Source organism: Populus nigra, chromosome 4 (assembly GCF_951802175.1).
Source record: "Populus nigra chromosome 4, ddPopNigr1.1, whole genome shotgun sequence".
Classification (NCBI taxonomy): Eukaryota; Viridiplantae; Streptophyta; class Magnoliopsida; order Malpighiales; family Salicaceae; genus Populus; species Populus nigra.
Genome location: NC_084855.1, coordinates 16597190 through 16610402, shown reverse-complemented (window position 1 = coordinate 16610402; position 13213 = coordinate 16597190). Strand labels below are relative to the sequence as shown.

Here is a 13213-nt window from a genome sequence, read left to right as displayed (position 1 = left end):
GAAAGTTCTCAATAAACTAGATTCCACTAGTAATTGCAACCTCAAAACTAACAAAATCCATCATATTGCTTTGAAAAAAGAAAAAATTGTGCAAATTTGAAAAAATTAAAATAATTTGCAGCAGCAAACTAGAGATGAACTCTAGAATCAAGAAGAAACTCGTATGAAAACCAACTACTCCAAGTCTTTTATATTGGAACCCAAAATGCACTAAGATTATTCTTTGTGGGCATTAAAACATGAATCTAGACATCTTAGATCTTCTCTCCAAATGCATCTTGAGCTGCATTGCATCTCTGACATGCAATTACTGGGTAACCATAGGTTTAGTTATGAAATTATATCCTGTATATATACTAAATTGAGTGGGGTAACACAAGTTTTATCCTAGAAGCTGTGTTTAGGGCTCAAAACATATCACAAAAACACAAACTAATTCTACGTTTGAAAAACTTGTTTGTTTCTGTATTCCAGCATAAAAGTAATTCTATTTGTTCTCACAAGATTTTTGAATGGTAAGGAGTTTAAAATAACGACAAGGAAGTGCCTAAATAGCCCTATTGACATTTTAAACTTTGTAACTGCCTGATCAATTTGATAGATATCGACACCATGTTCAACAAGCATTAGTGTTGCTTGTGTGTATGCATAGAACATGCAATTGACAGCAAAGCCTATGCAATTGCCAACTACAATTGGAGTTTTCTTTATCTTCTTCCCAACATTTAGCAAGTCATTAATAAATTAGGAAGATGTCCTTTCTATACGCACTATTTCTAAAAGCTGCATCAGATGAGTTGGACTGCATCATGATCTCATGTTAATGTTGGATCTATAATTATAATAATAGCAAGCATGAGGCATGCAATTATACATTACCTAAAAAAATAGGCACCTGTGATATGATCATGAGAATTTATCATTTCACAAATAAGTTTATTTAGACTAAGATTCAGATAAATATTTATAATTTACTATTTTTAGTCTTTTACAATTAAACATTCATGTAGCTTCTTATAAAAAAAATTAATTGTTGAGAAAAAAAACAAAATTTTGCTCCTCTTACTAAAATTCTCACCCTGTTTGGAGGTAGAGGGCATATTACTAGGGAAAGAGAAGAATCACTTCAAAATAAACAACATAAGTAGTGACAGTCTAGGCAAACCTCTATAACCATATCCACATCATCAAAGCTTTCATAATCAAGGACTCCATTAAAAAGAGAGAGTTTCACCAAGCTCTTTTAGGATCATATTTCTTTTCCTGACACGACTTTGCAAATTTGTTAAAAAGATGAGAATACATTGTAAATATATGAAATTCAAAGAAACAAATGATTTTTAAGAGAGAATTTCTAAAACAATATTTCACTTTGTGGCTTCACCTTTGATTCTTTCAATCCTAGCTGTTATAAATTTATTGTTTACTTCTTTCAAAGTAACCAGGTACTTGCTTAGAACAAGTGTTGTTGCTATTTTAGAGCCTATCAATCCTCTTCCAACAACAACAACCTTATTCACTTTTCTGGGTACCAATCCCATGTCAGAAATCCCAGGATCCTGTTAAACATTGAACCCATGTTTATCTACTAAAAATAGGATAATCTAAGTATGATACTTTGTACCGTGTCAAATTTACAATTTGAATAATAAGATAATCTTTTCCATGTGAGACTTAAAATTTGAAAGCATAAATGTACCCCAATCTTATTGTGAAGACTATGTTTTAAGTTGAATATTAAAAGTGCCAATCTGGATTTGATCCAGCAAGAAGTATAACAAACTATTACTAAAGAAGTAACTTGGATAGGAAGGAAATGAAAGCATTGCTCTCAAGAAGCAATAATGAAAAATAAAGATGGTTAACAGAATAGGGCTAAAATGTTGGGATTTCCCAAATTTTAGGAATGCATTCAATTCATCATTTTTAATTCTCATAACATCCTGATAAAATTTGTTGCACTATATAACCAAGATCATTCATTCTAGATAATATGCCCTAACAAACAAAGGAAATCCTTGGGTGACTAAGAGACTGAACAAAATAAAAGAATATGTACAAGACTAAAATAAAGCTAGACAAAACCCAACGTACAAGCCCCAACAAACCATCCACTTAAACAAAACATAGTGAATGAGATCGATACCCAAACGCTACGAATCATTTAGAGTGTGTTTTTGTGTTTAAGATTAAGGTTGAGATTGGGTACACCTAATTATGCACAAAACTAAACCACAAAGCTAGTTTTTTCTTTCTTTTTCTAGCTTTTTTGGTGGGCTTCATGCACAAAACTCAACCTCAACCACAAAAATAAGCATACCTTTAATCAAACGGTGCATTTAGTAACGATTTTTTTACGCATCGATCCCTTGTTTAAATTCAAATTGCCATTGTTGCTCATTATTATTCTTTGTTTAGGACTAGGATAATTACCTCCATTGCATATTAACCTTGTCCTTAAGGTTGAAACCTTGAAACCTGAGCTTGAAGTCATCTGTGAATTCCCAAAGTAGCGTCCGAATAAGAGTTACGCTTGCAATAGATAAAAACTTGTGTCACAACTTGATTTCCTTGCCTTCCCCAATGCCTGTCCAAAATAGCTTGTGGTTAAAGGTCCTGCTGGAGAGGAATACTAAGAAGATCAACCTGAACAACATGGTTGCCCATATGTTTCTTCAGCTATTACACATGGAACATATGGTGAATTCTTTCTGATGGAGGTATTTAAATATGTAAGCGACCTTGCCTATATTTTCTTGTATTAAATAGGGTCCGTAATACTTTGCAGCTAACTTTTATGATTCCTTTGTTGCCACTGATTTCTATATATAAAGTTGTAGTTTTAAGTAACCTAAATCTCCTGTGTTGAACGATCTTTCACTGTGCTTATAATTAGCTTGCTGGACCATTTTGTGTTAAGCAATTAATAGATTGCCCTTGATTTGATTAAGCACGTTTTCCTTTTTAGATAAGAACTCATCTATTGTTACCACTAGTGAATCATTGGAAACATAATGAATGTGAATAAAGGGACTAACCCCAACAGGATTTCATTGGGAGTAGATTGTGTTGCCAAGTGAAAATTGGTGGTGTACTACCATTTTGCAAGTAAAAACCAATTAAACCACCTTGTACAATATTTACCAGTCATACACCTAAGATAGTTCTCAAGAAATTTATTTACTACCTTAGTCTGCCCATCAAATTAAGGGTGGTAAGCTATGGAATAATGCAAATCAACCCTTTGCTAATTGAAGAGATTCTGCCAAAATTGACTCAAAAAAACTGGATCCCTGTCACTCACAATTGTAGTTGGAAACAAATGTAGTTTTAACACATCATCCATAAAACCCTTACCCACATATTTTTATTGTGTAGGGATGAGTTAGGATCATAAAATGAGCTTATTTTTTAAACCTGTCAATTACCACAAAAACCACCATTTCACCCTTAGATTTAGGCAGACCTTTAATAAAGTCCATACTAATGTTAGTAAATAGGGCACATGGAATTGGTAGTGGTTGTAGCAACCCTAGTGTCAAGACATTTTCATTCTTGTTCCTTTGACAAATGGAGCATTCGCTAACAAATTGCTTAATGTTTTTTTATTGCTTTCTCCATAAAATAACCCTTCAACCCTCTTAATAATCACTATAAAACCTGATTGTCCCCTAATTGTTAAGCTATGATACATGGTTATGAATTCTCTTTGTAGGTCATGGTTGTTTCCAATTATAATCTCTTTTTTTTTGTACGAAGAAGATTGTTCCTCCATTGATACTAAGGGTAAGAAGCAGGGTTGGTCACTAAATATTGGATTAGGGACTTCATACCCCTATCCTCCTCCAAAGTCAATAGATATAGTCGATACTATTATAACATTTAATTCACTATTGGATACCCTAGATAAGGTATCAATTGCTATGTTTTCCTTCCCATTTCTATATTTAATCTCATAGTCATACCCTAGTAGCTTAGACAACCATAAGTGTTGAGATGGAAAAGTTACCTTCTAGTCTAGCAGGTATTTGAGGTTGTTATGATTTATACAAATTTTGAAATGTCTTCCCAAAAAATAATGCCTCTATTTAGTTATTGCTAGTAGAATTGACATCATCTCCCTTTCATAAATAAATAGTGTTTATTATTTAAGTCCTAATGGCTTGTTGATGCATGCTATAAGGTGCTCCTTTTACATCAGCATGCTCCCATATTATCCTTAAAAACATCCGCTTCCATCACAAAAAAGCTTATTGTGATCGAGTAAAGCTAGACTGATGGATATGTCATAACTCTTTTGAGATGGTTGAAAGCTTCTATAACATCTTCATTCCACATAAAAAAGTCCTTTAATAATTGAGTTAATGTTCTGCAAATAGATCCAAACTCTTTACAAACCTTTTATAATACCCTGCAGGACCTAAGAATCCCTTTAATTGTTGATAGTCTTAGGTGTTGGCCAATCCAAAATTGCCTGTAGTTTTTAGGGATTTGTTATCACTCATTTTCAGAGATCACATGGCCCAAGTATTCAATCTAAATGCTCCTAAAAACAATTTTCTTATCCTTGCAAACAAGTTATGGTCCTTGAGTAATTGAAAGACAACCTGTAAATGTTTTAGATGATATTCCCATGACTTATTGTAAGTAAGGATATCATAAAAGAATATAAAGATGAACTTCATTAAATACTTTCTGAATATGTCATTCATTAAGTTTTGGAAGGTAGCAGGTGCATTTGTTAAATTGAAAGGCATTACCATAAACTCATAGTGTCCATTGTGAGTTATGAAAGCAATTTTGTATACACCATCAAGAACTATACGAATCTAATGATACCCTACCTTTATATCCAATTTGGAAAAGAGAGTAGCCCCAACTAGTTCTTTCAATAACTTTTCCACTATAGTAATAAGGAATTTATCTTTAACAATTAGTTTGTTTAGGGCCATATAGTCAACACAATCTCCACGAACCATCTTTTTTCTTGACTAACACCATTGGAGAAGTAAATAGATTGCTACTTTGTTGGATTATACCTGATTGTAACATCTTATTGACCATCTATTTAATAACATCCTTTTATAGGCCATAATACTTGTAAGTTCTCAAGTTCACAAGTTGAGTACCGACCTTGAATGGGATAAAATGGTCATGCCTTTTAGGGGGTAAGCCTCGAGGTTCTTTAAATATTTGTTGATAAGTGGTTATCAAAGCTTTAAGGCCAGGATTCTTCTTCTTTTACCATGGAGAGAGAGTAGTTGATGAACTCAACTTCTTATCCTATTCTTCTAGCATCTCGAGGCTACACAAACTAATTACAACTACTTAAGTATTGTTATCAAGCAAGCCTTAAAGTTGTTCAAGTTTAATAGTTTGAAATGGAACAGGGCTATCACCTTTAAGCAACATTTCTTGCTTGTGTCAATTAAAAGACATTTATAACTCTTTATAGTTAGAGACTATATTGCCTAACTAGTGGGTACCAAGTATCATATCACAGTTATTCAAATCTACCATAAACATATCTGCTATAAATACTACTCCTTGCATTCTTTATAACAATGTAAATCATAGTACCGCCATTAATAGTTTTCACTATTATAGACTTGATAGACTTGAGGTTGCACTATAATTTGTTTTCTATTTATGTATTAATGAAATTGTATGTGCTCCTAGAATCCACCATAATGAATAGGAATGCTTGTCCACCCTTCTTGTGACCTTAAGAGTATGAAACCCTGCAGTACCCTCCAATACATTAAGAGATAGATGAGGTATCATGGCTTCAAGGTTAAACTTTTTCTTTTTATTATCATGCTCTTCAGTGTCATCTTTATTATATATTATACATATGAAATACAACCTTTTAGTTTTACACTTGTGCCTTGAGACAAACTTCTCATCACACCAATAACATAATCCCTTAGCCATCTTTTCATTTAACTTTTTATTATGTATGGATTTGGTAGGTTTTGTGCTGGTGTTGTTTAGGAAAGTTTGGATTATAGTGGTCTCTAGTTTGTTGCGATGTGTGTTTAGGGTAATGGTGACAAAGGAAGATGGATTTCTATGGAATGTTTGGGAGGGATAATTTTTGTTTGGTTGGTTGGATTAAAGGTTAAGGTTGAGTATTGGGTAAGACTCTATAGGGAGTGTCTATGAGAAAAAATATTACCTTGTAATCGAGCTAGGTTGTAAGCTTGATATAAAGCTTTGGGTTTAAGCATTTTTACCAAGTTTTTTTTATCTTTACTTTGAACCCTCCCAAGAAAAAAATTAAAGTCCGCTTCTCAGTAATACCAGCTCTATTCCAAAGTATATCAAAATCCTAAATATATGCCTCTAAGTTACCCTCTTGTTCCAAATCGTTAAGTTGTTCTAGGGGATCCTTTTGACCACCAAATCTGTAGTATAAAACCTCAAAATACTCATTCCATATAACACCCTAGTCTCTCATACTCGTAAAATTTTGGTGCCAATATAATTCCATCCCATCTAAATAATAAGTTGCCAGTTTGAGTTTATTAGCCTCTAGAATCTCTTCAATCTCAAAGTTTTAATTACACTTATAAAGCCACTTGTAAACATCATCACCATCAAAACTTGGGAAGTCTCGCTTAGGTTTAAAAACCTTGTAAGGTTGGTGATTATATCCACAATTACAACAAGGTTCTGAGCACTATGAGTCTTTATGTGTGCACTTGATTCTCTAATAGGTAGTTGCAACTTCTGTAAAAAAGAGCTATATTGGAATGATGATCCACTAATGATGCTCTTCAACTCATCAATCTTTATTTTATTATTGGTTCTGGTGCTTTCTAACTTCAGTTATACCCCTCCAATAATTTCATCACTGGTTCATATTTCAGAGAATGCTCCTTATTAACTGACTCTAGAGAGTTCTCCAGCTTTTTAAGATCTTGGAACCTCATATCAGGTGCCATCCTTTGATTCCAAAGATTAACTTTGATACCACTTTGAGCGATTTGAATATTAAGAGTTCCAATCTGGATTTGATCTAATAGGAAGTATAATAAATTGTTACTAAAAAAGTAATTTGGATAGGAAGGAAATGAAAGTATTACTATCAAGGAGAAACAATGAAAGATAAAAATGGTTAACAAAACATGGTAAGACGTTGGAATTTCTTGGATTTCAAGAAAGCATTCAGTTCATTATTTTCAATTCTTATAACATCTTGACAAAATTTATTACATTATATAGCCAAGACCATTCCTTCTAGTTATTGTGCCTCAGCAAACAAAGGAAATCCTTTAGTGACTAAGAGATTGAACAAAATAAAATGGTGCATACAAGACTGAAAAGATAGATAAAACTCTGTGAATCATTTTATCAAATGGTGCATTTAGCAATGGTCATTTGTTTAAATTTAAATTGCCACTGTTGCTTATCCTTCTTCTTCATTTAGGACTATGACATATTTTTAATCATAACTAGAATATGACCTAAACGCTATACTTTAAGAGAAACATCAATTACTCAAGAGTCGACTCCTTATTTACTCAAACATGAGTTTATACTCCTTTAGAGCACCTATCCAAACATAGTCAAACAAAAAAACAATATTGAAAAAACATGTGTATTCAACATCATTTCATTGAATTGCACATGTAAATTAAGTTACAAGATGCCAAAAACATTTTACCCGCTTGCTAATTATAAAACATTCTTTTGTTTCAATTTGATTAATAAAATATAGCTATTTTTTATTTTGTTCAAACCTTCACAGTTCTGCGTTGAGCAAAACAAAATAAAAATCAAACTTTTGCAAGTGTATGATTATCGAAGTTCTAGTAGAGCCTCTAACTCTTGCCATTAGAACACAATCATGTAATGTGCAATGTTTAAGCAATCAATTTGAATGAAAACCAGAAAAAAAAGGAGAAAGGAGAAATAGTTTTGAGGGAATCAATTGTGATAGAAAACAGGGTTATAAAAGAAAGATGAAAGGAAAGAAAGAAAAAAGAACCTTCTAGAGTCCTACTTCGAGACTAAAAACCACATCCTCTTCAATGACATCAATGTAAACCTAAGGGTGCCTGAGGTTTGGAGTCATTTTTTAGGCCCAAAGTCTGGCAAAATTGAATATTAACCTAGCTTCTCTCAGGGGCTCTAATTTATTAGTTTTGTATAGATAAGGAACCCAAGGTTTCTTACAGTTATATATATCTAAGGCCCAGTTGTGAGCAATATCAACCATCTCTTCTAGAGTAGCTAAGGCATCCACTAGGCCTGAAATCTATGCACTGTCCTTATTCACCAATTTTGACATCTAGAGAGAAAAGGAGAAGATTTAGAAAACTTCGTGGGTAAAGAATAAATCAAAGTAGCATAATATGAAATGTTTAAAAAAGAAAATGAAGATTTAATTTATATGAAGGTCATTGCCTTTTCATTTAGAGAAAAAATGAGAACAATCTACCAGTATTATCTCAAGAGCCTTGAGAATGCCCACAAGGTAAGGGAGTCATTGTGTCCCTGAAACAAGAAGTCCGTTAAAGAAATATGAAAATTTTGAATTTTTTATTAAAGAAAAATGATAGCATCTAAATGTATCCCATGTACATAACATGCACCATTTGCATTAAGATAGGTTTACTTATACTCATTCCCAATTTTAACAAGCAACAAGTGACAAAAAGTGAGAGTATAATTAGTTGGGTTACTTGGATCTGTTAAAAGGATAATTATTTTTGCATGAAAAAACATTGGAGGATTAGTTGTCAGTACACCTTTCTAGCAATTTATAGGAAGAAAAATCAAATTAAAGGAGTTATCTTGACAATATTGTAACTTCTGTCTCACTGGTCTCTTTTCAAAGTTTCTCCTGTTTTTCATATTTAGATTCTAAATTTTATCTGCATTCTTATGTAACTTTTTTTTTTTACGATTTGTAATTGAATTTTAATCATTAAATGACTTCAATTCCATATCAATAGTCGATTTAATGATCTTTATTCACACTTTGGGTTGTAGCACTTGATCATAATTCATGAATTCCCAATAACTGGTTATTTCGTGTAGAGAAACAAATTTACCTCCAAATCTAAGAAGAGTTCCGTACCGAAGTTCAGACAAGCCTGAAAAATAATAAGATAAGGTAAAGTTTTGTAGATATACTAGTGCTATCTCCATTCCACCACCTAAAGCAAGGCCACTTATAACACCAACTAATGGTTTTCTTCCAGCTATGCTTCATCCAAATCATAACAAAGCATCCTAAGAATTATCATATGAAATATAAGGAAATAATATTTGTGAGAGAAAAAATCAAATGAAGTAAAAAAGTTGAAGTACCTTTAAAGGTGTTTGTGATGATATCTATTAAAAAAAAAGCATACCTTTTCTCGCTCCGCTACAACAATATTCAAGCTAATATTTGAGAAAACAAATTTATACCTACAAACTATGAAGCTATATGCACTTTTACATATACTGATTGTAATTCATCTTATGGTGGTTTCAAGGCTATTGAAATAAGACATATAAAAGTGTAATCCAACCTTTTCGTCCAAAAGTTGTGACATTACAGCCTTATGAGAACTTGCCATTTGAACCTCCTTAAAAACTCAAGATAATAGTCACACTTATTAGTAATGTCATCCAATGACAATAACACACATCATGATTTATTTGAGTCTACCAGTAATAACTATTGCTTTTACATCATATCTTTGCAAAGCTTCCTCGGTGTTCTCCTTAACTGAAATAAAAAGTAAGATATAACCAAAACTAACAAGTGTTAAACATCCAAAGCTACATGTAATAGATTAAGAAAAGTTCATGCCACTAGCTAACTGGCCTATGCTATAAACATATAGCTCACAGTAGCAAGAGGGTACCAAAGTCAAAATTATCTAATCTCTTTACCTAAAAGTAATTTATGCATTCTGAAAAGTAGAATCTTAATGAAACCAAAGTTTATGAAATTTGTTTCCTTGCATATTATGTATAACACATTTTGCTAAATTTCCCAAAAAAGCAAGAAAAGATTAGTAATGAACCAACTTTCAACTATTTGAAGTGAAGTTTCATGTTTTTTTTTTCTTTAGGAACGAATCCATTTCCATTATCAAAAAATAAATAACATGAGTCAATCCCTTCTAGAAAGCATGAATCAAAAGAAAAACAAATTTCAAAAGCATCCAATCCAATCCAAGTTAGATCAGGTCTAAACTACAACACAATTCATATGGAAGCAATATGATTCTAGGTCCAGTTATCTATTGTATTAACATTACTATTTCTATTATATCATGGTCCATTATAACATATGTACATAATGAATGATAAGAAAATCTTTTTTTTCCTTCTATTATGGTATCAGAGCCAGATTATGGTAATGGAAATGGTATCAAAGCCACATTACTATTTATTAGTTTTATTTCCTTTTCTATTATAGTATCAGAGCCAGATTTCTAAAACCTTTGAATTGTTAATCTTTGTATTAAAATATAATCGATTTACAACAACAATCTTTTTTATTATTATTTCTTTTCTTCAATTTATTATAGAACTACTATTTTGAGCTTATTACATAATTGCACACATGGAAACTTTAGAAAACATGCCCTCCATATTACAACCCATGGAAAGTCCTTTTTATCACCGCCATCCTTTATCAATCCTAATGATGTCGGTCTTAACTCTATCAACCCTAATGAGTTGGCAGATTCAACCTTTAACATGCTCACCATTATCTCTATTTGAAAGTTAGAAACAAGAACTATATCTTTTGGAAAGCTCTTGTTCAGCCTTTCTTAATTGGCCTAGGATTATTTAAATTTATAGATGGTAAGGCTAACCTACCAAAACCATCATCATTAATAACACCATAGAAGTCAATCCAACCTATACCATGTGGTTACAATATGATCAACTACTTGTGAGCACACTAATTGCCTCTCTCTCTACTGAGGTATTGTCTTTAATTATTAGCTGTACAACATCTCATATTGTTTGGACCATTCTAGCATCAACATCGGTCTTTTCCTTTGCAACACGTATAATGTTCATGTAATCTGCCTTTATTGTTGATTTAAAGAGAGTTAGAAGTGGCCAGATGATCCCAATTACCATATAAATGAAACCATGAACATGATTGCGAGTTGGACTAATTTCAAGGTTATCATGATCCAAAATAATGATAAGTATTGTGGCTAGACCTCTACCACGATGATTAAACTCCACAACCACCAAAGAAAATATTACCAGAGTGGTGACGTTCACCACTATAGCAAGAGGGAGATTATCCTAGATTTTGTTGTGGTGCAATGGATCAGGTAAAGTATGTTGCTGGATAGAAGGTCTCAACATCACTATCTTGTCGAATAAAAAGGTGATGAAAAATGTTGCTAATGTTAAACTCATGACTTAAAAGTAAGGAGTACAATTTAGTAAGGGATACCAATTTTTGAATAGATAAAGGTTGAAATTAAGAGATTTACCAACAGCTGCGAGTTCACCACTAATGGCTTTGTATAATGAACTATGACATTATAGATATAGTAATGTTAATACAATAGATAACTTTGGCAAAAAAGTTATGTCTTACTTCAATACTTAAAAGAAAAGAATCTATTTTTCTCACGACAATTTTGCAAAGGAAAGAACCCCATAATCTATCTATCTTTAACAATAGATTGGATAATTTTAATAATAATAAACATTTCTTGCCAAACTAAATAAAGATAACAAACACATCATGAACATCTTATCAGCACCGAAACAAAATAATCTACATAAAAAACTTGTTAATTCTTTTTGAAACATTATATATTTGGTGAATGGATGTATTGGATACCACACATACCATTAATAGAAAGTAAATTGAGAAGTGGGTTGTTGATGATTGTAATGTGTTATGATTGAAATATAAATGTGACCAATAATTAAAGAATCCAATAAGAAACTTTTTATTCAACAAATAGTTGATGAAATCAGGCAACATGGATAGAACAAAAAGAAGAATAAAAAAGGAAAAAAAAAGTGGATAGAAATGGAGAGATTCACCTGAATCTCTTTCTCTTCATGTACTCATTATATTTTTGCACTCTGCTTTTCATATTCTATTACAACCAATATATGCATACAGTAATTGATTACCCCAGAATTGTAAGAGTGGCTAACATTATTACATGTGTTCCTCAACAACACTAAAAAACATGAAAGTTAAATGGTGTATTTTTTTATGCCTAAGTGGAATCTAACAAAACATTGTGTTTTTATTCCAGCAACGGTCATAATTTTAAAATGTCTCAGCCTTTATCATCTCTTGTTCTTTGTCTCCTACCATACTTATAGTTGTAATACGTGACAATTCTTCCCCGATCACAACCTTCTTGTCTTTAAAGTTGAATTGAGATAAACACAATGCCATTTCCTCAGTAATTTCTCAAGTAGTATCTGCAGGTGAGAGTCCCTTTTAATGAATTAACACTTGGGTAATAACTTGATTCTTTTTCTTTGCAATCTTTTTATCTAGTATTGCTTGTGGTTGCAGGTCAGAAGCCTAAGGTAGATTTGGCAGAGAACTTTGCATTAGTCGGTTCCCTATGTGCCTCTTGAGTTGGGAGACATGGAATATTGGGTAGATGGCAAAGAAGGGTAGGAGTTCCAGCTTGTATTCCATATTTTCGATCTTGTTTATCAACAAGTAAGGTCTAAAAAACTTAGCTAATAATTTTTGTGCTGATCTATGAACCAATAATTATTATTTATATTGTTGTAGCTTAATATATACAGAGTCCCTGATAGAAAAACTCATTTCACTTCTCTTTTTATTGACAAGTTGAGCCATCCTGTTTTGTGCAGTTCAAAAATAGATCTTGATTTGTTTAATAATCTCTTCCCTTCTTGTCAGCACATCATAAATTGATTCTATTATAGAGTCTTTAGGAAAATAGTGAATATGTATAGGAAGAGGAAACCCATACAATACTTTATAAGGTGTCAGCTGGGTAGAAGAATGAAAGTTTGTATTATGCCACCATTCTACCAATGATAGCCATTTTTCTCACTAGTTTGGGTTGTCCTCAGTCATACATCTGAGATAGTTTTCAACGCATTTATTAACTATCTTTGGTTGACCATTGGTTTGAGAGTGGTAAGCAAATGAGTAGAGCAAATTAACCCCTTGAATATTGAACATTTCCTTCTAAAATTTTCTAAAAAACACTGGATACTTGTC

General features: G+C 32.3%; 1 pseudogene; it reads right to left on the bottom strand.

Moving 5' to 3' along the window:
- Positions 1–254: 254 nt before the first annotated feature.
- LOC133691731 (glyoxysomal fatty acid beta-oxidation multifunctional protein MFP-a-like) lies at positions 255–7800 on the bottom strand (annotated as a pseudogene).
- Positions 7801–13213: the final 5413 nt, after the last annotated feature.